This window comes from Ischnura elegans, chromosome 2, assembly GCF_921293095.1.
Source record: "Ischnura elegans chromosome 2, ioIscEleg1.1, whole genome shotgun sequence".
NCBI classification, from domain to species: domain Eukaryota; kingdom Metazoa; phylum Arthropoda; class Insecta; order Odonata; family Coenagrionidae; genus Ischnura; species Ischnura elegans.
Genome location: NC_060247.1, coordinates 75,317,002 through 75,343,664, shown reverse-complemented (window position 1 = coordinate 75,343,664; position 26,663 = coordinate 75,317,002).

Sequence of the window (26,663 nt, the reverse complement as noted above, 5' to 3'; positions counted from 1 at the left end):
TTAGATCTGTACAACCGCTCTTGATTAATAAATGGTGTAACTAAACTGTTAAGTGATTAATCGGCGGTACGAAGTTCGCCGGGTCAGTTAGTCGTCATAAACGTTTTCACTTCTTGGCGCCGATGCATATAGAATCCAACTTATCCCGAGAGGGACCGAAACGCCAAAAATAAGCGCTGAGATAAACCGATAGTGTCTCGTTAAAATCTATTCAGTTGTATTACTTAAATTCCCACGCTTCTAGTGTGACGCCACCGAGTTTGGGGTCGACACGACCTTTTCCAACTGCGACCCACTTACGCGAGGACTCGGGGTCAGGTGTGCGAAGGGCAAGCGAGTGGCACTATGGGTCGGTAGGGGGCTAAGGTATATTTCTGGATATAGTGGTTCGGAATTTATCGATGTGGCTGCTTGTTTTATGAGTTCCCTTTTCTCCTCTTAACCTCGTACAGTGGTCGGAAATAGAGAAAAGAAAATAAATCTGTGTGAATGCTCGAAGAAGGGTATGGTTGTGAGAACCCCTTCCTCTTTTTTTTCGACTCGCGTGGTTTCATCAATCCTCGAACCAATTTGTCAGAAATGTTCTCGTTCCGCGGCGAGCTTTCAATTACGCGCGAACTTCGGAGTGTTCCCCAGTCGGGAAAAGAAAGAAGGACAATATAGTTTGCCTTCGTTTGAAAAAAAAAGAAAACTAGACCACTTTCCGTGTTTTCTCAAGTCGGGGGAGGCTTCCGAGTCGTTGCACGAGTGTCATTTTCTCTGCCGAGTTTCTCTTCGTGGGAGTTGGAACTGGATCACAAGGACGGTGGAAGCAAGTGCCAGCGCAGTAACTCACAACTCGAGATATTAGTAAATGCGCCCCGCTCTCTCCAAGTCATTTCCTGTTACAACGCGGGAAAATATCATTTATACTTCACGATTTTTTTCACAATTGAATATAAGAGTAGTTGCTTAAAGCTATGAAAGCAATAACTAATTATTCTTAGTATCAGCATCTGTCACCATTTGTAATTTTTCTTAGCATCAGCACCTGTTACTAATTGTTACTATTGTTGCTAACTACTGATTGTTTGGTGCAGTTGAAAGTATTCTTAAATACTGCGTCATGGAAGCGTCGGAAGTCAGCTATAAAAGCACGCTCGATGGAAACCCCGAGAATTTTACCTTAACCAGTATCACCGTAAAAATTTCAAATCCGAAAGAGTCGTTCCCATCAATCCTCGATCCAATTTGTCAAAAATGTTCTCGTTCCGCAGCGTGGTAATACTAAAAATTGTGAAATTTTTTTTATTGAAAAGCATTAGGAATATATGATGAGATTTGAAGTTCTCTTAGATGGGTTGTTATCCTTATTTTCTTCGTGTATAAAGGAGCCCAATTTCCTGTAGAAAAAAGTGAAGATTTGATGGGTGAAGCTGCGAAAGCAATTAGTAAGTTTGCATATTTTCAAGAGATCAAGGGCAAGGGAATACGAAATAAATACGAAAAAAGGTGACGCAAGAAATCGTCTATTATCGATTCCAATAAATGGTTGGGATTTCATTAATTTACTTTTACTTTCATTTATTAATTTCATCATTATATTTCCTTAATCATTTCTCATTCCCTATGTATGATGGCGAACTGTTCCATCGAAAAATAGGTGCAGTTTCAACCGTAAAGCCATCAGTATACCCGTGAACATTTGTTATTGTTATTATTCGCGCTTAGAACTTGAGATTATACGTCTTATGCACGGGTTGATACGCGATGGTAATTTGCCTCGGTGATTTACCATCGCGTATTCACCTTAGGCTCAGGTGAAGTTCATCGGAGAGGCTGGCACATCCTCGCTTTCAGGATGAGCTAGCGCCATGCATCACGGGACTCCCTGATTTGTGGCGGACGGTGACTCACTTTCGCGGAAGCCCCGTCCAGATCCGTCACACCAACCGCTCCGTGCTTCCCTCATCCTCCATCCTCCCACTACATCTTTCCTGTGTGTCGGCTTCTTTATTTCATGCTTTGATGGAGAGCTTCCCATCCCTTCCGCGCTCCCTAAAAGTCGATTTCGTCCGAAGTGAAAAGAAATATCTCTCTCGTCCGATCCTTTCCATCAATTTTTAAAGGGAGCGTTGCGTGTACTCCATCGCTCTCCGCCCGTTTCGTTCTCCCTTCCGTTATTTGCCGTTTTTACCGTCACAGGGTTTTCGGGATCGCGGCGGCACGGAGCTTATGGCGAAGTTAATCGGACGTTCGAGAGAATTTCATATTTGATGGTTTGGCAGAAGCTGCTCGTATGATGTCGAATTCTATCTCTTTCTCTCTTCCTCGGCCATCGAGAAGGAATTGTATTACATTCCGGGCTCTGGGAACGAAAAACTATAATAATGATTTGAGCTCAGATCGTTTTGTTTAGCGGGACGTGAGCTTTTTATCGACCACCTTTTTATTTCGAAAAAAGGTCTTTTGATCTTCTATATTTAGAGCCAATGAGCACTCAGAATTGTTTGTTGTTTAATCACATTTTATAATAAATTACCTCATTTTTTTCTCTTTATCAGATTATTGAATGTATTCCTGATGGAATTTTGGAAAATCCTCCGTTCATTTTTTTTTTTTTAAAGTCCTTGGCCCTTATTTTGGTAGAATATGCGCCTCGTGGATTTTCCAACGAAAACTTTGGCATCAATGGCATAAGTCCTTTCCAGTTGGGGATTATTTCCGTGGGCTTAAATTGTGGATAGAGTGAATTCGCTGATGTGGCGGGCAGTTGGCTAATGGAAAAATGAAGTTATATAGACGCAAAAAATCGTCTATTATCGATTCGATTAAATGGTTGGGATTTTCCCGGCCCAATTTATGTTCGTTTTACCTATTTTTTTTGAAGGAACGTATCCTCCGTGACCTCAATTGCGCATAATTTATGTATTGAGCCATAATCTAAGCGATGAAATAGTTCGTGGAACTCCACCGGCTACGGTAATCATGATAAAATATATTCATCGAGCCAATTAGGCCATACTTTTACCAGCCGTTTTTTGGTTCTTGTCGATATTTTTTATCAGTGCGAGAGCCTCTATCGTATTAAACATGCGTTACATACTGGTGGTGATATTAGTGTCAATCATATGATATTATTATATTTATTAATATGATATTAATGTCAATTCTATAAATAAATGCTTCAACTCGTTCAAGTTTTAAAAAATTTAAAAGACTGTAATAAGCGAATGGTGTCTTCCAGTGAATTTAATGTAATGATTGTCCTCCTTGATCATTGGAATATACTATTGGGTAATTTCAATATATACTTGATGCTTTCATATCTGACAGAGTTTTTATACTTGTAAAGTGTAACTTAGTTTAATACGTTGATTTTTTCGCAGTAATCAGAGCAGTCTTATATGTATGGGGTATGGGGCACCTATTATGTCACGAATATAATACCTTAAATGAATGATACCTTTTCTTCTCGTGAATTTCGTTTCTTTTTCACTGTCGAATTCTAGGTAAGCCTTTTAAAACTATCGTCTGAGAAAGGATATGTGTCTCAGACAGTGACCGTGCAACTGTATCGAACGGAGCGGCCGAAGGAAGGACCTTCACTTCACCTTGACAGGGCCATGCTCAAGTGTCCGGAAATTGAAGCGGGATCGCTCGGCTAATCCCCGTTCTTTCCCCCTTCTGCTCCGTTCCTGCTTCGCCATCTGCTGCGAGATCCTCCGCCTGACGTGCAGGTGTTAAATCTCTCCTCCCAGGGAACTAGAAAGGAACTAGGGTACGGTCTTAAGCCTAGGATACGAACTGGAATGGGAAGAGAATTTATTGTTCTAGCAATGAAGTGAAAGGACACAAAAGTTGTATGCTCGTTTGTGCTGGAGTTGATTTGCATGTGAAGTCACTACCAGTAGCGAATATTATTTTTGGCTAACTTAGAAGTAAATAACGACAAATATAATGTGAAATATGTAATTTTTTGGTCGATTAGAATATGAGTTATTATAAAGTGTTTTTAAATGTTTTTTTTATGGTACATTTGAAGGCTTTGTTTCTTGGTACCACAATCTGAGATTAAAGGGAATATTTTTGTATTGTTCCTCGGAATTAAAGATCTAGTTTTGAAATTCCTAAAAAACCTAAAAAAAAAAAGGACAGGTTTTCGTTAAAAAATTCATTTTTTAGCTGCTCTGCTGCAGTGCGTCCTATCAAGTCCCTTTTTTACCATTTCTTTATTATTCCTAGTGGAAGTATCGTTCAATTTTTACCTCCAATTTTAAATTTGGAACACAGTTCAAAATTTAATTTGTGAAACAACGCAAGTTGAATTTTTCATCGTAGGTATTGTTGATTCAGTGATTGAGCTAGCGCATTCATGAGTTAAGTGACGGTAATTGGTTCCCATGGAACGACCTCATTTCTCCCCGAAGAGAGAATCGAAGGCAGGGAGCGAGGGACTGGAGTAACGATAGAAAATGTCGGTCGACATTTTCGAGCAATCGATTTTCAATGGAAATGAAAACCTGGCTATTCAACAAAAATCGAAATTTGAACTTAAAGATCGATGAATCGAAAAAAATAGTTCTTTTAAAATGAAAGTTATGGCAATAAAACTGATTATTAGTCTCTGCATTATCTTCGAGTTTCCACCGCGTCCGTTGGCTTTTGGCGACAATAGTTTCGCTGACATTGCGGTCAGCATATTCAGGTCGAAGACCTGACTACCTTCAACTGATTCACCTTCGACCTGAAGACGCTGACTGCAATGCCAGCGAAACTGTCGTCCTCAAAAGCCAACGGACGCGGTAAAAAAAAACCCCGAAGAGAATGCAGAGATCATCTGATCATCGCCGCGAAAATCTTCGAACCTACAAAATGATTATTATTCATTTGAAAAGCACTCAAAATACACTTTGAGTAGTAGAAAAAAAATGTATCTACGTAGAATACATGCTTGAATTGTTAGCAGTAAAAAATGACAAATCCCCGATTAATAACGTTTTGGGATCACCGGATGGATCCGGCTTTCCTAAACGTTTTTAGAAAGATCAACTGATTGAGATGCTTTCTCAATGATCGTAGGCGTGTCTTTCCCACTTTACTGGCTTCAGAGAAGTCATTCACTCGGGATGGATGACGTTATCGTAGGCCGGTAGTGATACTGCTGAGATCAAACAAAATGCTCAAGATCGAAGTTGGAAAATCGAGTTTTGATCGAAACTCGATGATCACGGCTCGACCTCGATCTTTCAATATTAAAACTCGATTTTCGATTTTAATCGAAGTAGAATTTTCCATCACTGGACTGGAGGAGTCTCGACCGTTGGGCGTGACTGTATCTTTTCCCCAAACTGCTGTGTCCTATTCTCATGCCATCCTCGTGCCTTCTCTCTTCTTATTCCTCTCCACTTTTCAATTCGTTCGTTTCGCTTTCCTTTTCCCCATCCCCCATCCCCGTCCATTCGTGCGGAAAGATCGACGGAAAGAATTGGAGGGGAGACTTGTTTAAGGGGTTTTTAGTGCCGGGTTCATCAATGGTATCGTGTAGAAAGAATGCTTGGACGAGTGGGTTTTTGGGTCACTCTGGTCCTATTTGTGTACTGTTGTATCACGGGAAGCTTCTCAAGGCTTGTTTACGCTGTATATTAACCCGTGCGAGAAACTTCCCGTGTCTAAACTTAATACTGAAGTTAATGTCTAAACTTATTAATGCGTGAATGAACACGAAAATGTACCGTGTAAGATGTGGAAGAGGGGACTTCTTAGTCTCAACCTCACCCGAATAAACACATCTTATTATTATTGATAAAATTAATAATATTATTATTATTAGTAAAATTATTATTATTATTGTAACCACCCAACTTGTGCGAATGCATGAACAGAAAATAGTAACTATTCTCATTTTGTTCATGCATTCGTATATGTTCCGTTCTGGTTCGCAAAAATCGCTCATGCAAAGAGACGTTAACTCGCACGCGTTGTAGGCGTCGTGTAAACCGGCCTTTAGGATTGTTAATTTTCCATAAGTTCGACGAAACTTGGTGCTATGAGTCAAATTTAAAAATAAACTTAAATTCAAATGGCCATTTAATATGGAAATAAAAGCTGGTATTTATTCTAACTAATTCCGGCCCGCTAATGGGAAAAGAGAAAAAAGATAATAAATATCCTAAAAAGAATCGGAATTAAAAAGGTCTCTTTTCTTCTTTTTTGGAATTTTTTGGTTGTTTTATTTAGAAACTATCAGAACCAATTGGCCTCCCAGTGATTTATGAATATTTTTACCAATTCATCAAAGGCAGTACATTGCAATTCTGTCACGAAAACAATTTCTAATGCCAGAAGGCAATGTTTTGAGGAAATCGCCTAATAAATTCGTATACACTTGTTCTGAATTCTTTTCAGTCATAAGAGGACTTAGGTATATATTTTAAATTTCATTACGTGCATTCATTCCGATGTGATACTGTTCTAGTCCATGAGAAGTGGCTTTGTCTTTTCTTACGGGAAATATTTCGTTTATTCTTGCTTTGATGAATGAACGTAGAGTAATCTACGGAGGCGCGACACTCGAACGATTGCGCAATTTCGCTTTTGTCTCTATCACAACGCACGAGCTGAATTTCGGCGTCGTCTGTATACCTCGGCCAATTCCCACGCAAATATTGTTGTTTCTTTTGTTTGCATTCTCCTCTGGGAGTTGCTTTAGCCAAATTCAATATCGGACGACTTTATTCTGGGACCCTGCCGTTGTCGAATTTCATGAAATCGGAATGCGACCCTGAGCCGCCCGCCGTACCCATCCTCGAAGGGGGAGGATGGGAACCCTATTTTCTTGGACTCCTTCCCGACCTCCGGAATGTGCCCGGAGCCAACCAACCCTCTCGGCCCGTTTCCTTCTCTTGCCTTTCCTCGGGAGGGCAGGGCAAGGTCGCTCCCACTTACGACTTCCTTTCACTTTTCGCGACAATCCCCCGCGATCCCTCCCACCCTCGTTCATCTTCTCCCCCCCCTTTCGGTTATCCACCCTTGCCTTCTCCAGGTATCTCCTTCCCGTAAAAGTTCTTATCCCCCTTCTAAATTCTTTCCCCATACCGAGGTGCGTATAAGTCTCACCATGAAGATATAAAAACTGAAAAAATCCACATGAAGCCTTAAAGGAATGTTAGGTAGATATCCTTCAATCACTAGCAAAACATACTTCTCTAGGTAGGCTGAAACAATTGACATTTGTGGAAATAAATTTAAGAAGGATCCTCAGAATGGCAGAGATTTTATCTTTAACAAAACAATACTTACCTGTCTAAAGGAATATTCTCAATTATTATGAAGTTACTTGAACCTCATATTCCAGTTCCCCAAAGATTTCAAGTCAAAGTACATGGTAGCCTCAAATTGCTGAACCACGACGCCACGATGCTAGGAACTCTGAGGAACCGAAGGCAATGTTGAACTTCGTGACGTCACGCATATCCTCCCCCACTTTCAGAGACCACCTCCTATTATACGCACCTAGCAGCGACCCGTCCTCATCGTGTGGGGACCCTCCTCAAGCCGGAAAGCTTCGTCTACAGCTTGTATTCTCTCTCGCTTTCTGTAATAGTCTATTCCGGGATCGTATGCAATGTTGGTTATGAGAAGGCCTTAAAAATGGCCTATTTTGGCCTCCGGGATGTCCTCCGCGTCCATTCATCTTCCTGCGACAGTTTAGCCTGATGCAACGCCGGCGAAACTGTCTACTAAAGCTAAACTACTGAAACTATGAAACTACTGAACCACTCCGCGGAAGCTTCCATCAACGTCTTAAAGATGTTAAATAAGTCGTACCTACAATTAGCAACCCGTAATCTGGAAAAGTTCTCAACAACCTACTCCTCCAACCTCCCGTTCCCCTCCCTCAACCCCTTGACACGAATACCTAAATACAGTGATATCAATTCCCACCTCATCAGATTCCCTTGAGAAAGCGACCAGCATCGGTCGAGAAACGTCGGGGCCACCCAAAAATTGACGCGGCGACATAGCCCAAAAGTTTTTATTAAACATGACGAGTACCAGCGAAAGTTTTAACGAAGAATTAGTCTCAAAGATGGTCTTGTCCCCGCTCTTTCTGTGATGTATTTCATGCCCCGTTTCAGCGTTGTTCAAAATCTGTGTCATTTATGTTCTCTGTCGCTTTCTGTGGTAGTCTATCCCGGGATCATGTCCAATGTTGGTTATGAGAAGGCGTACGTCTTGTTACCGCTCCCAGCATTCCTTCTGTGACGTGTTTCATGCTCTGTTTCAACATTGTTCATATTGTGCTTCACGTTTGTTCGACTATGGTTACATTTATATGCGTGTATGGTAGTGAGCGTGAACCTATATCGGAATTCGGACCTAGGTTCCTTCAGCATCCATTTATCAGTCGTTATGACTCATTTTTTTCATTACAATGACTTTGTGTATCAATTTTACCCGTGCTAACCCATAATATTTGCTTCATGGTAATACATCTTGTCATTATCTATTGCGTTCTGTAGGAAAAAGTTAATCCATATGCAGTGGATTGAGGTCACGTTTTGTATCGAGGACGGTTTGGACGTGTGTGTTAGTCCTATGGAGTGTGAAGACATCCTTTAAGATATTGATATACGTTGACTTCGGTATTTTTCCTGAGTATTGGGTCCTATTTTGCAGTAATTATGGTATAGTACATTTTTTTAGGCCGTAACATTCACGATCTCTCATATTGTTACTTCCGAGTGGTCGTTATCTGTCTAATCGCTGATCGGTTAATGCAGAAACCGTGATTTACTCATCAACAGTACGTGGTTCCCATTTTAAGAAGCATGGAATTTATGGTGTCAAATTACTACTTACTACCAATTTCTGGTTAGCGATTATTTTTTTTCCTTTTTTTCTCGGCATGCCTCTCGGGTTCAGACCACACACATCGTAAGATCGAGGGTTCAATTTGGTGAGCAATCGTGGAATCAAGGCAATAGATCTGGTAATTACTATGTAATTTAGTTATCCTTGAATCGAAGGTTAGTGCTACGTAAAAAGAGGGTATATTATGAGCAGTCTGTGTGTGTTTTAATCGCTTTCCTCCGCCTTAACCAACCACTTGCTATTTTTAAAATCAATGTTTTACTGCTAGTTTCCAAGAAGAAAGTAAACGGCTCGTTATTGTGACTCGTTGTGTTTGCCATCTTTGTTAATTTTAGTGCTTGCTATTCACATTGTGTGCTATCATTCGTCATAGGAATTAAAAATAATAGATTCTGTAATAATTTTTATCTCCATTTGAGTCCCACACTTGAGAAAAAAATTAGATAGCTGTAGTAGACTCCCGAATCGATGGAAAGTGATGAGTATGATTTTTACCGTCAGCGATGTTGGTGTTAAATATCTCTTCCCCCTTAAGTTAGTCTACTTATCACGTTCTTGCTTTTTTTCTAAATACATCAGCCGTTATTTTCGAGACAAATGTTTACGCTGCGAAATAGTTCGTTTACAAGATTTCAGAATTAATTCTCGAAAATTGAAGATACTCTTTCGAATTCGTCTGCTATCTCTCATTGAAATTTACTTCATTGCTGAGTTTACGTTGGTTTATTCTCTTTTTTCCATTCGCGATTTAAAATTAGTTTATATTTAACCTGCTCATCTTTCCGTCTTGATAACCTATTTCAGTAAGCTATTACTTGAAACAAGAACGTGCCGGAATGATTTGTTCCTTTTCAGAATTTTCACTCTTTATGTGCTTTCGTGGTAATTTCGGAAAGACTATGTTACCTTGCCCGTGATACATTCTTAAATGAGTGGCATCTTAGTATTGTAATCCGGGTCGTGTTATAAATAAAATTCAGAAATGAATTTGCAATTTTTATTTATTTCCGGCGTTGATTTTCTTTCGGATGCTGAGCAAAAGGTACTATTTCACTACATTGCTTGTTACTCCGTTGTTGTTTTGAAGTTTACTACTGTGATTTTCACAATGTTACTTTCTCAGTAATTCAAGTCTTTGGTTGGTTTGGATACGTACAGCACACCCCGGATTTAGCCTCAGGCGTGTTAAATATGAATATTATTGTATGAGGCTTATTAAATTTCCCTGGGCCACCTAGCACTCTGAAGAGTTTTGAATGGGGTGTCAAGATACCTTGACCCGGGTTTTGAACCCGAAACTCTTATTCAGTCGCCAAGCGTTTTAACATTTAGACTGACGTGATCCTCTTTTCACACATATTTGAATTCTGATTTTTGTTAATAGGGTGGTTTCCTATTATTTTTTTATTGCCTAAATCGAAAGACGATTACTCCTGGAGTACGTATTTCACGCTTTTAGATTTTTAAATGACGATGTCTATTTTTAGCGTTTAAATGAAAATTGAAAATTTTCGAGCGCGCGAAAAGTATGAATGAACGACTAAGTATGAATGCTGGGAAAACGCCGTTTGACGTCATTCTGGTTCCCGCTGTCGGCGTGTGAGGTGACCTTGGGGCGAGGCTTTGAGCGCTGATACGATGCTGGTTGTTAGCAGGTTGCAGAGTACCCTGCAAGCAGGTAGCGCTTGGCTTAAATTAGGATTATTAATGCCTTATCAAACGAAGGAAACTTTCCGAATTTAGGCAGTTTTAATAGGTGGTTATTAAGAGGTGTTTCCCTGAAGTCTGTGCCTCATTCATGCATTGGTAATGTCAGACGATGTTAAACTCCTATCTACTCGTATAGAAACTAGGTCCCTGTGACTTCACGTTGAGTGGCATCACATGGGCGCCAATCTGGACTTTTTCAAATGCGGTTAAAATTGACCATTGCCATTCGTCTAAACAGGGATTTTTTTAAACCAAATAATTTGTATATTATGAATACACAATAAATGGTGGGTAAGGAATCGCAATCAATGCCTTTCGTTTTCTTTGATGAAGGAAACTACCCTATTCTGATTTTTGCTCATGGCGTATGCTACATTGCATAATTTACCTCGCCGAATGCATGTGTGTGGTTGCCATTGATCTCAGTTCAATGTCACCTTCACCCTTGTCTCGATCGCTCGAAATGAATTCTGATCCATGGCCTAAAGTTTTCGCCACGAGACTCTCTCTCGGAAGTTCCTTCCTAAGTGCCTTTTATTGCCGTAAACACACCAGCCCTAGCATGTTTGCTCTCCATTAATGCGATCCGTCGAGTGTGTGCCCGGGATTATTATTTTAAACATCTTCTGTTCGATGATCGAGAACCTAATTAATGCTTCCGACGTGATAAACATAATAACGTTCCATCAATCAGGCTGCTTGCGCAGTGCTGAGTGCTAGTTTAGTGATCCATCTCTATTCGGTCAACTCAATCATCTAAGATGATAGTCGCTGACGTCTTCATTTTAGCATCTTATGATTATGTTCCACCGGGGACAAGTGAAGTATTGCAAGTGAAGTAGTGCGCCGAGCTTGTGGATGTAATTATAGGATGGCTGGTGTTTTCGACCCCCAATTTCCGTCCAACTGTAAGACTCTGATGTTTACGTATAAACCACGTATGCATCGCCGCTTTTACATTAATTACTCACAATTAGACATGATTAAATACGCTTTCTCGCTGAAATTTCACTCACTTTATAAATAATAGCAATGAGCTATAACTGCTAGGATAAGGATATACCTATATCGGTGCTCTTTTTTTTAAATTACTTACTGAATTACGCCTGGTAGGTCAAGATTAATAATTAATTGAGGGAATGAATATTGTGGATTGCCCTTCAAGCATAAACAAGTAAAGTTTTATCCCTAATGAGGCTTAATCAATCTTACGAGTGCATACAGCTCATACCCGCGTCTCATATATCTAGTACTTACAGAAGAAATGCCTTATTTGAAGCTCTCAAATTCTACGCTGAGAGCTGTCATTGTTATCTGTTAGCTAGTCAACCCAAGTATCGCAATTTGTTTTGCCTGCCAAGTTTCTGATACGGTTATAATATGTACACTGTCAACATTACAATTTTTATTCGAGAACGCATGTCGAAAGTAGTATCCTGAAATAAAAAAGACGTGATTAAAATTTTCTGTAAAGCCTAGTTTTCACTTTATCAGATATCAGTATTTATTTTTCTCCACATTCCTGAACATTGTAAAAGGGGTAGAAAATTTTCCTTATTCAATTAGCCTACACAAAACTATGGAGGGTCCGAAGCCCGTAGTGAAACAGTGAAATAAATAGTATGTACCGTGAAAAACTTAAGCACGTTAATTTCACCTTCTTCGTTCTCATCCATGCCTTCGTCTTTATCGGACGATTCTTATCCTCCTTCCAAAGTTACGAAGTTTTTTCGCTGTACCCGGAGACACTGTTCATTAAGTTCCTCTCTAGCCTTTTCTTAGTGTGCTTGCTCACGACCCTCGTCGTTAATTCTATCCTGCCGTGCAACGCTTCCTTTTCTATCGCCGTGGTTTTCCAATTGTCCTTACTCCTGCGTCCGTTTCGTAGAGAGCATACAATTTCCAAGTAATTAAATTGGTTCGTTTACTTCAGCAACAGTCGAGCTTTTTTTGTGTTAGCGTTTGTTTCTTTGTTTATGGAGACCTTCACGACTTGGGTTTTACGATTCCGTCCTCTTTATTCTGTGCTTCTTTCATTGTTTTTACAAAGCATCGACCAGTGCTTGTAACTGGTTTGAACGGGGTGTTTAAGTCAGATTTAGAAGGAAGGATCTGTATTGAGAGACGAGGAAGAAAGAGGGCAGTTTTTTGCCTGGGAAGAAGTAGATCGACCTACAATCATTTTTGGAGGGTGTAATTCAGGTTTAATTAAAATCTACCATAAATGGTCATATTTTAAAGGCTCTAAAGCTATTATTATTATTTTTCTGTAATGGGCTTATTGCTTCTTTGTGGTGAGAATATGCTGTTGGTGCTTGCTGGGTTGAATTTTATAGTGGACGAGTCTTTTTTGATGGAGTTATATGTGTTATTTTCGTAGTTCTATGACCCAAATTTTTACATCATGAAGTGGTTCCATTTGCCAACACTGAAATATCCAAATTATCCTGAAATATTCTGGAATTTGAATAAATGCTCAGAAATTGCTTGAGTATCGATCCACATTTAAATTCGCATATATTATTTATTCCTCAACTGAGATGGTGATTTTTTTTACTGTGTGTAGATATATTTTGGAGTCAAATGCCACTTGAAATATGTCAGAAAGCCTTTGATGTTGGCTGGTTGGTTTCCATTTCGAAGGATCGTGTCGCATGTACACATGCGAAACGAACTTTGGGTGGATATATTTTGAGTGGCTTGGATTTTTAATCATTGGCGGACGTAGTTACATTCTTGCATTCATGCAGTCTGTTTTTAGTCGTATTTTCATTGATGTAATAAATTTATGGTAATCTTTTTCGTCATTCTGCGAGGAACTGGTGCTACCGTGATGATTTACGAATAGATGACCTGAATTATGTTATCTAGTCACCTTTTTTAATTCGTATTTTGTCGTGGGATTTTTAAATGTGTTATCACCCGGTAATTATTATTTAGAGGAATCTGTATGGCGGCAATTATTAGAATATGTAACAATATCAACTCGTTAATGAAATTATTTTTAACACTTGTTCATTTAATATTACTATTCGTTATGAGGACCATCGGTTTTTATTTGTATGGGTGTTATGAATTAGGGAAATACACGTATTTAAACGAGTAAAGAATGAAAGAAATTTATAGGTTCAGTATACTTGCTGATATTGTCTCTTATTTTCACGTTTTTCCGTTTCCTGAGAGATGTTTCAGCGTTTAGATCAGCGACGGGTACGACGTCAGTAGAAGCAGCACATTGAACGATGCTGTTTGGCTACAAGCCATCCGCTCATTCGCTGTGTATTTCGTGTCTGTCGATAGAGCTGGAATTAGGTCACAGGTGAGAACTGAAAAAATTAAAAAGAAAATTGAGTTTGACCACTACAGAAATTATTTTTTCCCCTATTGCATTCCAAATTTATACGATTTCTTAGGAAATTGATTGGTTCCGTCCATCGGAATTGCTATTTCGCTAAATGAATTAGGTTTCAAAGTAATTTTACTTTAATTGCTAAATTAAATTTAGTTTTATTGAACAGCTACCGGCCATTGATTCAATCATTTCGGCTTCAGGACGTGATATTGCATTCGCAGTTATTACCTCCGTCATGATTCTACAGTTTTCCATCGGTTTTGCTAATTTGGGCGAATGTAACTGCTGTTAGCAGTTCTTCCGAAATATTATTCGTATTTTTATTAAAATACATTTATCCCTGGCCTAGGAAAAAAAAAGATTTTTTGAAAATGGAAGCGGTTAAAAATATATCCCAGGGACACGGGCAATGTATTTGGCTTATTGCTTCTTTGTTGTGAGCATATGCTGTTGGTGCTTGCTGGATTGAATTTTCTAGTGGATGAGTCTTTTTTGATAGTGTTATATATGTCATTTTCGCAGTTCCTTGACCCAAATTTTTACATCTTGATGTGATTCCGGAAGTAAGTCTCCTTTTTAGACGTGAGCGGATCAAATGAAGTACTCTTTACGCCCCAGCGAAGGGGATTGCGAAACCTGACCTATTTCAGTTCTCTTTGGAAAGAGGATGCAATTTTTTATGCTTCTCCTGTACAGCATTTTTTCTGGAGACTGCTCAGTGCTCCCTCGCCGTAGAAATAGTTTTTAAAAAATGTGTACCGCATGCATGTCCTGATAACATTTAATTATTACTAATTAACGGGAGTTACTCGGTTTTTTCCCCACGGTACAAGGGTAAAAAAATGAAGCTATATTTTATACTATGAGATTTGGCCATAAGCCGTTTTTTTGTTTAGGTTTTTTATTGATCGCAAAAGGACATTAAATGGACTTAAGAGATGTACAGAGAGATGGAGATGTCTACGAAATGAATATATTCCCCTACTTTTGAAATGAAATGTCAATTATGGATGATATATCCCCATTTGAAATCGTAACATAACCAAACAACATTGATTTACCCCTCATGCCTATATTTTAGAGGCTAAACCTAATGATTGACAAGGATGTCTTTACTGCAGGGCATTTTTTTTACCTGGTTATGAGTTGCCGCATATTTTGCATCACTCATGAGTGACTTAACCGTGGTATTACATGGATCTACTACACACAACCAAGAGGGATATACGTCGTGCTGATCCCCAAGTCCCTTGCCGCGGGTGCAGCAATCACTGCACCCATGGCACTGCGCCAGGAAGATCTTCCCCTGGAATATGGTTCGTTCTCACGTGCGTAAACTAGGCAGGAGGGCCATCCGCCGAATCCCGGAGAGGATTGTCGGACCAGTACGGCCTCACTCTGGGTCGTTTTCATTGTTTTATTTTGCGGCCCTTCCCTGCGCTCTCGCCGTTGTTTTTTGGGAACGAGTACCTAATTACCTTTCTCCTTTATTCCGACCTCTTTTTGACCTTCCCTCACTCTCTTTCAGCTACACCTCTTACGTCCGTACCCTTTTTAGGATATGTTTTATCTTTCCATATTAATTTCCATTTTCCACTTCTCTTCATCTTCTTTTATTTCGTTCGTTGGTATTACCTTCAGTTAATTTTATCGTTTCTCTTTATCATTTTTCTCTGTTTCAAATGTATTTAGTTTGTTGCCGATTATGTAGATGGTTACAAATTTCCCTTTCTGTTCAAATTTCGATTTTCCATTTCTTCATCTTCTTTGCGTTTCGTTCGTTGGTTTTACCTTATTTTATCTTGTTTCCTTTCTCTTTCTTCCTTTCCTTTCTTTGTAATGAATGTTATGTATTGCCTATTTTATATGTGGATAAAAAATTCACTTTCTTGTATTCCACACAAATGTTATCTAATTCCTAACCAGATGTAGCCTATTCCTGTCATTTGGAAGAGGTACCATTTAGGATTCCTTTTTTATTTCTCAAAATAATTACAAGAGGTCGTAACCGAGAGTTTTAAGTAATTTGTTCTAAGAAGGGCAAATTATATTTTACTAGTCATGTCTGAAAATTTTCTAGTAAACTCGAAAGGCCTTTGAAATTATTCTTCACTTCTTCCTGCCTTTTCAAGTCTAACTATACGGTTTCTCAATTCTCTTTTAAATTAATTCTTCTCCTCACTTTTCTTCTTTCATGTGGTTTGCTTACCTATTTATTAATATCTTCGTTTTATCTCCTCTCTACATCTACTGTCCATCTGCAGACCCAGCGAGGGGCAGGAGGCGGCAGCTGCCCCCCCCCCCCTTGAAGCAAAAATCGCTAAAGTCTATTAGGAAAATCAGACTGGATTGAATCGAAATTTTTAACTATAATATTAGTTTAAGACAGGTAACTAAAATGTTTTTTGAGCAAATAATTTTAAATATTAATAAAGCGCTGTTGTAATTGTCTTAAAATGTTGGTTTCATTCACCTTTTTCATGATAAAATGTAAAATATTACTACTTGAACGACCATGGCTAGCCCCACCTCTCTAGTTTTGATCCTGGGTACGCTCTTGCTCCTGTCTAATCTGTCTTTCTCTCCATCCTACCCCCATTTCTTCCTTGCCTCTCTTCCTCTGTTCGCTTCCATGTTTCTCGTGTTCCTTCCTTAATCCATTTCAACTCTATCTCCCCTCGCATCCAAATCCTCTCCCCTTCCTCCGTGTCATCCCTCCCCCTCACCCGTACATCCTCGTGCCCCGGTTGTTCACCCAACCGCCCATTCGCCCGAACCTGTCAGTGATTCGCGGTGGAGTCATTTCGCCCGTCCTCCCGCAGACGTTTTAAATGTGTACCCATTGTTCTCTCGGCATCCTTTAACACGAGACTTGGCTTTTCCCACACCGGCGGCATTAGCTGCTAGCTAGGCTCGCGGGCGTTCATCTCTCCGCTTCATAGACTCGCCCCGCTCCCTTGATGGGTGCCTCCGGTGCTTCCGTAGGCGCGCGTGCGAGTGTTAAGCACCTTCACGAGCCAATTCGATGTGTGAATATAGCTGGGAGGTGCATATTTTAGTGTCGATTTGCCTACGTATTATTATTATTATTATTATTTTATTGTCATGGAAAATAGTAAAATATTATTAAATTAAATTATTATTATTAAATTATTACAAGTAGGCCATTGGCCTGGTGGTAACGAACATACGATGCAAAACAATTGAAAACATCACAAGAAACCCTTGTTTCCTACTTCTTCCACTGCTTTTTAAAAAAATATAAACTTTTCGGGAAGGGCTCAAATAGTTTTGCTAGTAGGTCGTTCCAGTCTCTTATGGTCCTATTTAAGAAGGAGAATTGCTTTGCAGTTGTCCTTTTCTGATCGGTACTTTATCTTGAACTGGTGTTCATTTTTTCCAACAAAGCTAGAGCGATAAACAAAGATATCATTCTGCTCAATAATTTTATTTTTAGCAGCTTCTCGGCTTATCAGTACCTATGTCTTATTGAAGATCGTGTAGCAATCGAAATACGTGTTGTAAGCTTATGAAATAAAATTAGTGTTCAGTACGATATCGCTGTATATCATTCGATATGTTGTTCCACGATATATCTCCGCAAAAAGTTGACTCTATGCTTAGAGGGGGCTTAACAATCCAAATCTGGCCCCAAATAAAGGAAAAGTATTACCGTCAGCTTTTCCCGCGTCATTTCCTTCCGTTTTGCCTTAGTCGTCGGTAAGGAATACAGGGTATTCTCCTGGGGAAACATTTTCTCGTGCTATTGTTGAATGTAGTTTATTATGGCCTATTCCTACGTAATATTTAATATTGGGCCTGGGTTAAGCTTTTTACAATCATTTTAAATTTATTTGGGGATTATTCCGGTGGTTAAATTGAAAACATGGGCACCATTTTATACTAGTCATCACGACTAGTTAGTTTTTATGGGGATTCTTGTTGTGCCAGTAACATAAATGGCGACGTAGCGCTGCTAACGGGGTGGCGAATTCGAATGCCGAAGTTAAGTACTTGTGATATGGCCGCTGTGACAATTATGATTTTTGATCTTTCTTATTTTTTGTGCCCCTCAGCAAGAATCCTTACGCGTTTTAAATATTTTGTACATAAAAGGTGGAAGTGGATGACGATAGAATCAAGCTGAAAATCCTGTAGCTCTTCTTTCTTGTAAAAATATCACCGCTTAGTATTCTCGACGAGGAAGTTATGCTCACATATTTTATTCATCCGGTCTCGGAATTTCATCTTCTTCCATTTAGGTGCTCTTGAATTACACACGGAATCGTATGTTTAATCCTATTCTTTAGACGCTTGTGAATTTGAAAAGGAAATATTGCGTCGATTCTTCCGCTCTTGAGTTTTACTTATGTGCGGAACAGTAAAGGATACTTGTACTTCTCTTGGACATTTTTAATTCTTTTAATACAAGAGCAGCTCTTAGAATGTCGTATGTTCCCAGTAATAGATTTTGTTGCGCTGAATTTAGTAATTATTGCATTTTCTCGGGCTTAAAAAAAAAAGGAGCTTCCCGCAAAGGCTATTTATGTGATTGTAAGAACGGCTACTTGACCCCTAAGAATATCCTGACCACTTGAAATCCGTCGTCCGGTTGAGTTGAAAAAAGCACTTGCGCCACCCGACTACCCCGGAGAAACATTGTGCTCTCAAGGGATTCAGAAAAGCTCGTTCCGGACAGTATTGTATTTTCTACGTTGCAAAGCGTTGGCCTGGTTTGCCGCGAATTGAGCGGATAACAAAGGAGATCGTACTACTAACTCAGGGTTCCCCCTGTAAACGGAAATGTGTAACTTTTTGTGTTTCTCTAGATTTCCTAAGGGCTAAATAAATCCGGTTCTTTGTGCATAGAGAACTTTGGAGAGGATCGGAGAAACTGCGTATGACATAAACTGATTTTATTTGCTTTTATGTACATGTCGGCCGGCCTCTGTGGCGCCGGGGTAAAGTCCCCGACTGCTAACCTAGAGGTCGCGGGTTCGAATCCCGCCTGGGTGGTTTGACCAACATCCAGGGCATGGATGTATGTGATTGTCAAACAAGTTAATTGTAAGAGAGGACTATGTAGTTCTAAATTCGCTTGTGAAATAAAGACGACATTATTATTATTATTATTATTACATGTGGGTCCCTCTTGAATTATTTTTATCGGCCAGTGATGTTATAACTCATAATAAAAGCAGCGGATGTGGAGGAATAACGAAAGCACAATATAAATCTACTTAAATGTACTAAACTTAAAATTAATCTACTTAAAATTAGGATCACAAATGAAAGGAATGGAATTTTTTATAACAAGATTCTAAATAGGTTATATTCAGAATCATTTATTGTGAGTTGCGTTCAGCAAAATCAATTAACATAAGTTAAACTCGATGCTCTCGAGCGAAGATTTTTCTGTAATTATGAAGTCATCTAAAATTTAGGTTCAAAATCATATGTTTGAAGTACAAAAAATATGATTGTTTTTTGAGTGGTTAGAACAGCTTTATTCATATACCTACTGTTGTGAAACATGCCTAATTATCGGATTAATTTTTTTTACAGTCGGCCGTCGCTTTTCAGAGCTACCTAAATTTGCTTATCAAGCTCCATTCCTTTTTTCTGTTAGTGACAGGATATTCAAGAACGTCGGTCTGTGAGATGAAAAGCATGCGTGTTTTCAGTTTTCATCCAATCCAGTGCCTGACATGTAAAATGTACTTCTTGAAAACTCGTTACCAAGGACTGCAAAATCAATTCTGATAAAATTGTAGCGAATGCTTTTGAGCCTTTCCAAATTCATGATTTCATTTATCCGGAGCCGTTCAAATTCCCGAATGCTCTATTCATTTTCAAGAAAATTTTAAGTCTAATTAGCGTCGTCGTCAGGCATGTGCCAAAGCTATCGCAACTGCACGCGGTCACGTGAATGAATAAACGCCTGAGCTTTCAGTGCATGTAATTACGATCCTGCTTTTCGAATTGCTTCGTCTTGCGTAATCAATAGATCTACCTGTATACTTTTGCGCGCAATGGAGTATACTTCTTGAATAATCCTAGAGATTTTTCGCCTCACTCAACTCGTGATTAAATCTCTTGATGCTCTATTGCGCGCTGTGTTTCGAGATAAATTTCTCAGAACCACCGCTGGAGGAGGTGGAAGCTTGTATTCGTATCGTCGCCTGTCTTTGCCGACGTTGACGGACTTTGAAGACGCCCGCGTAGCCTATCTTGAAGCCCTGGTGGTTGTGAAAAGGAAGTTTATATTTGTGACTTTTGCTAATAGATGAATAAGAAGATAAGTACGGAAGTAGTTATAATGTAACAATGTTAGACCTTTACGTTTCTTCCGCAATATATATTAAAAATTAAAGAAATAAGTTTTTTCAAGGTTATTGTTTTTTTCACATAAAATATCCTGAGGCCCGTATTACCAGCGCTGATATTCATCTTACTAATGCAGACTTACATAAGATAAAAATTATTTTTCTAAAAAATTAACTAAATTAACCAAAAATTGCCGTAACTGATGTAAGACATGCCAGAAAAACGTTTATTATTAATGTCAGTTGCTAATAATTAATAAAAAAGAGTTATATTAATAATATAAAATTTGGGTACATTTACCCACCTTTGCCTTTACACTCTTTGAATAATCCTAGAGCCTTTTCGCCTGACTTAACTCGTGATTGCATCCCTTGATGCCCCATCGCGCGTTGCATTTCGAGATAAATTTCTCAGAACCGCCACTGGAGGTGGTGGGAGCGAATATTCGGGTCGTCGCCTGTCTTTGCCGTCGTGGGTCGGTCTTTCCAGACGCCCGCGTCGCCTACCTTGAAGACGTGAGCTCACTTGAAGTTTGCCGTTTTATTTTGATCGCATGATGCACGCGGGGGGTTGAGCGGGTCGTCTATACGTATAGCACCTGCTGTATCGCCCAGGCTTAAAGCCTTCTGGAGTGCTCTCTGAGTGTGCTCCGCGTGGAAAATCCCATCTTCCGCGCCCCCTTGGATTAGTGCACCCTTCGATGGGCAGTATGGAGCTCTTTGGAAGCGTTCGGGTGAAGCGAGTGACGATGATCAGTTCACCGTTTCTTTCTAGGGTGGGAATTTAAAGAATGTGAGGTGACGTGTGGTACCAAGATAAAAAAAATAGAGTTACATCTACGTAATACACTGCGAGCCACCTCTAGGGTTTTTGGCAGGGGGTGATGAATCACCAACATGCAGCATGCAAGAGAACCGCCTCATGCAAACCGCACGGTCATAAATATACCACGCATACCAGTAAAATATACTTTCTTATTCATGCAAAGACAAAACTTGCTGATGGTTATTAATTTCTATAGCAAAGCCATGCATAGTTAGAAGCATTAGACCATAACCATCAGAACCATAGCAAGATTGAAATGTTAGGTACCCAAGTTAGTTACGTTTCATGTGAAGAAATTCTCGGTGACACTAAAAGTACTCGATTTTTGTGAAGACTTTACGTTCTTGGGTCGTCATAAATTGAGAAGAAATTTGGTGAGTTTAGATTTAGGTATTTATTCGCATATTTGGTGGTCTTAATTTGGTGGCTCTGATATCATTGGGGCTTTAAGTTAACTTCAAATATGATATATGATGATATGAGGGAGAGTTCAAAGGGTTTCTGGGTTGAGGATTTCGGTTGTAATTAGGTTCTGTGAGTTACCATCGACCATGAAAGTTAGTTAAGTAGCCAAAATTAAAGATGATATGTCTATAAAACCTTAGATAAGTAAAAGTGGCTGAAGATGGAATAATTAATTGCACATGAATTTGCAGAGTAAGTATTCGATTTCATGCCTATAAGATGTGTACTTTTTATAATTCTTGGTTATCAAATTTTGCAAAATTTTTCATTGCTACGGATAGGCGTTATTAAATGAGAGAGATTCTCGGATTTGTGGTGAACGTTAACTTGACGCAGTGGGTTAGGTGGAGGAGTGAAGTGGGGTGTTTGAGGAATTGTTTGGATGAATTGAAACGGACAGGTTTCAAACAAGTGAGCGTTCTGCGTTGTTTCGGTAGATGGCGTGTGAGAGAGAGAGAGAGGGAAGGGCGCGAGCGAGTAATTTCATTAGCGGAGCTGCTACTCTGAGATGAAGAGGTGGAAGAAACTGTTACACGAGCGAATCGGAGATGGGGATGCTGGAGGTGTTTCGTTGTTCTCGTTCACGGCTCCAGTGGAAGGTTGAGAGGAGGAGGTAGAAGAGGATGAGTAGTTGATGAGGAGAAGGGGATGTGATGATTGGTTGCCCCAGGACGGACGTGTTTTCGGATGAAGGGAAAGTCATTCTCAAATATGCTGCTTGCTCCTTTCATATAGGTGATCCATTGCCGGAATCATTTTCGCCTGCAAAAATGTGCCGTTTGTAATTGCGAGGAAATCATTGTTTCGGCCCAAGGGCTTACCCGGGATCTTAACTGGGGGGGGGGGGGCAAGCCATGGTCTAGGGGGGGAGGAGGCAAGCCAAGTAGTGACATTTTAGCATGGAAAAGGTTAATGAAACCAACATTCTAAGAAAATTATAACAGCGCTTTATTAGTTTATGAGATTATTTCCTTGAAAAAATAGTTTTATTCTTGTTACAAATTTATGCTAATACATATTCGTGGGTTTAAAGAAAATTTGTGGAATACTTTTTTTTTGTCAATTCAATACTGGTTTTTCTTGAAGGCTTTTGCGGTTTTTGCTTCTTTACTTCCTTTTCATTATCGGAGTAAAAATATTCCTCCGCAAATGCTAGTCATCACGTGTGATGTTCATGTAGTTCAGTTCAAGTAATTTTTATCAGGTAAAACACCCACTGATAGTGCTTCCGCGATAATTTTTTAAATCACTTTTTTCTCATTTCGTATCCTTTCATGTGTAATGGTCACTGTATTCTTTCCTCATCGTCAATGTTAAACTATAGATAAGGCCTTACCAAAATGTTAGTAATCACGTAAGATGTTCATGTAATTCAATTGAGGTAATTTTATTTGTTAAATACCAACTGATAGCGCGCGCGTTAATCGTTTTTTAAAATTTTTTCATGTCATATCCATTCATTTCTATTGTCACCATATCCTTATCTTATTGTCGTTGAAAAACTATTTATAGGACTCTGGAATTCGCTAATGAGGCACTCTTTTATTCCTCAATGTCCCGTTCAGCATACAATGGTTTAAAAAGGTTGAGAGGACAACAAACGGCTATGAGGGTCCTCAAGGTCCTTTACGAGTCTCTTTCACTCCATTCAAACGCCCTGATCCCAATGTCTTTTGCCAACCGTTGTCCTTTTGACAATACCCTTAAAGCCTCTTAAGGCCCCCCCAAATGCCTTTTCCCTTTTGTTGGCATTGTCGACCTGAGTTTAGTGCCCTAGTCGTCAGCCCGGCGAATCTACTTCAAAACACATCATCAGGGGCGTGGGCAATGCTTGGACTTGTGTTACCTTCATAACCCCGGCCCTGCCGCTTGGGTGTCCCACTAACAAAGGGGGAGCAAGGCTTTGTTTTCGGGACGGCAAGTTTCTGGTGCCAGTGAGGTACAGCGGTGGCCTTAGTTTTTACAAGTGTAGCGCCGGGGTAAGCTTCTCTGCGCAAGCGAGGCATAGACAATGAAAGCCGCGGAGGAATCAAGTATAGAGGCCTTCGAATTGTGGTGCTACAGAAGAATGATGATGAGCAAATAGATCGACCGAGTAAGAAGAAAAGCGTCATGAATGAAAAAAGGCAGAACAACTTCATAGGTCATATATTGTGACGTGATGACTTGATGAAGTTAATCGTTGAGGGAAATGTAGATGGCAAGATCGTAAATGGAAGATCTCGATTGAATTATATGGAACAGGTAAAAAATGACGTGAAAGAGAAGAAATACGTAGGTGTGAAAAGATTAACTGATAGAAGAATTGAGTGAAGATTTGCGTTTAACCAATCTATGGATTGTCGACCATTGATGATATTGATGATGAGCGCTGTTTATGGTGAAAAGTGATGGTTATCATAGGAAAAGTACGAGATTATTTGTGCGCACGTCGCGTGTTTTTTGTTTTCGCGACGTGTTCTTGCATCTTATGTATCATTATGCTTCGCCTACACCATTATTGTATGTACATTCCGGCGGGTGATTCTTATTGCGCTCGCTAAGCAAAAATATGAAATTATGCGTGAATGTTGCTCTAATTAGCTTGCCCTGTGCCTTTGTAAAAGATTATCTTTTCTCCTACTATGGTGACACACTTTTTCTGAAGGAGTATTATTATCCTTAGCCCGTACCAAGGTGTTAATTATGAAAACAAAATTGGACGAGTTATGTATGCACACATTAAAATATTCCCTCTTCTTCTAGAGAGAGCATCCTTTCTTTTGACTCCATGAAAAAATATATATGAAGCGGATACCAGCATGCACACACCGCACTTAGAATTAGAAACGTGTTATTTAATAGGTATGTTAATATGTATAAATATAATATTTTTTTAAAACTCACTTTTCTTACTTGCTAATTAATTTTGCACTGTTTTTATGTTATTTTATGCTTCTCAATGCATCGTTTTTTTATGAGAAAAGGAAATTTTTATTCTTCGTTGATTCCATAGTTTACCGTTGGTGGTTAGGCGATTTACCGTGATCATTTTCCTCTTCTCTAAGCAGTTTTTGGATGACAGATACATATTTTCATCGTGACCTTTGTCCCGAGAGTCCCTCGCCGTTGTTCTCAAAGTTGAAACCCATCCATTGTTGGGATGCTTAATCATCCTACCATCATCGTGAGCTAGATCATGATCTCTACCCGATCTTAATCATCGCACTCTGTCCCACAATGGCTGATCCGCTCGATGGTTTTGGATGTCTCCCGCCGTGAACACTGCCCTATCTCGGTCGTGTTTCACGTCTCCCGGGGGAAGTAGGTCGCTCTGAAGATCGGAGGAGTGGAATGTTCCCTCGATCCCGAATGTTTGAGATTCGTGACCGGATTCTCTGGAGGAGAGACGCGGCACAGAGGTCCTCTCCTCGCTTCGAGCAGTGTGGGAACGCTTAGGCTACACCTGTGTCCCTCCTATTTCATGCCTGAATCTCGGCGCGGGACTTGATCGTCGTTTGCGGGTGGCAACTGCGTCAGTTTGGGGTAATTGGCGCCATTAAGGATGGGTTGCTAAGCAAAGGATGGGCAGTGTTCGTGCTCCTATGCATAAGACGACTGCGGTTCCCCACTGTGTGCCAAACATTTGTCTGTGTGTGTGAGAGAGCGGAGGTAAATATCGCACTGTGTGGAATAGCTGGGAGATCTTAAGCAAAGTTCTAATTATCATGAGGGAAGACCGTTATTGATGTACCGTAGTTGAAGTATTTTTAAGCAGAATAATTTAAAAAGTCTTGAAGTAAATTCAGTTTATAAACTACGTAGAATAATTTAAAGAGTCTTTAGTTAAGTTCTAGTCTTAAGATGTTAAGTAAAGTTCTGCATGAAGGTAAAAGCATCGGGAACGAATGTGTTGTGTTTCTGAGTTTGCTGTAAATTTCTGGGACGGCGAATATTTAGCACTCGCTTCCACAATTATTTTACTTCGTTAGTGTTAATTCAATGGACAGGCCGCTACTGTTTGTATAGTTCTCAGGCATATATCGCCAAGGATATGAATTAATTTTCCTCTGTTCGGAAATGTATGTGCATGAAATCTATTTTGTATTGATAAATATTTCGGTTGAAATACAGTATTTCGAAGATAATTTTGAACTGAACTTTTAAAAAATTATGTGAGAATGATAGTATCGTGTCATTCACATTGTGTCTGCAGTCATTTTTTGATTCTCATTCTCAGTTATTACACTTAACCACTGCCGATTCTGAGTACTGTTTTGGTATAGTTTTCTGCGTTAATATATCGCCCTTCTTGAGTGGGCATTTTCCTGCAATGGGTTTTTTCGCTGAAGGAAACTCCCTTATCCTCATGTTTTTCTCACAAACAGAAATCTTTTTTCCCCCACACAAATTTCCACTTATACTTGTTTATCTTATTTGACATTTTACCAATAGTGTATATCGCATATTTTTTATATTGTAAACTTTTATTTACAGTTTTCAAATGTTTGCATTGACGCTATCGAGGGGTTAGGTGGAAGAGGGGACTTACTAGTCTCAACCCCGCCCAAATAAAAACATCTTATTATTATTGTCACCAACAAACTTCTACACTAAATAGTTGTCAAAATATCACCATAAAAATTCATTAAATGTTAACTTTAATGCAGGTAGTTATTTATCGATTCCCACTGCCCGTTTTATGCGTTTGTATATCTCACTGAGAATGGATTACAATGAAAGGTTTTTAAGTTGTGTGACATTTCCTTGGGGTCGAAAGCGTGATGGGAAGTGAACTGAATGTGTTCTTGAGCTCTGCAGGGGGATAAAAATCGTCCCGAAGCAGTTTCGTCTGAGGCACCTGCCTTCTCCTTCCCTTATCTCTTCCCCTGGAGATAAGGGAGGTGTCTCTTTCCCACACTCATGGAACCCTCCCCTTTTAACCTTCCAATTCCTCCCTTTTGCATCCTTGCCGCTCCGAAGAGCCGCCCCGGCTGTTACACTGAATCCCCAAGTAAAGATTATTTAGATAAGGCGCCGCCCGATGGCGAACTTCGACGCCATCTCCGCTTCTCTCTCTATCCTTCCAAGATACCTTCCTTCCTTCCGCTCTTCTCACATACCCTCTACGAGTCGTTTCCCGCTATCC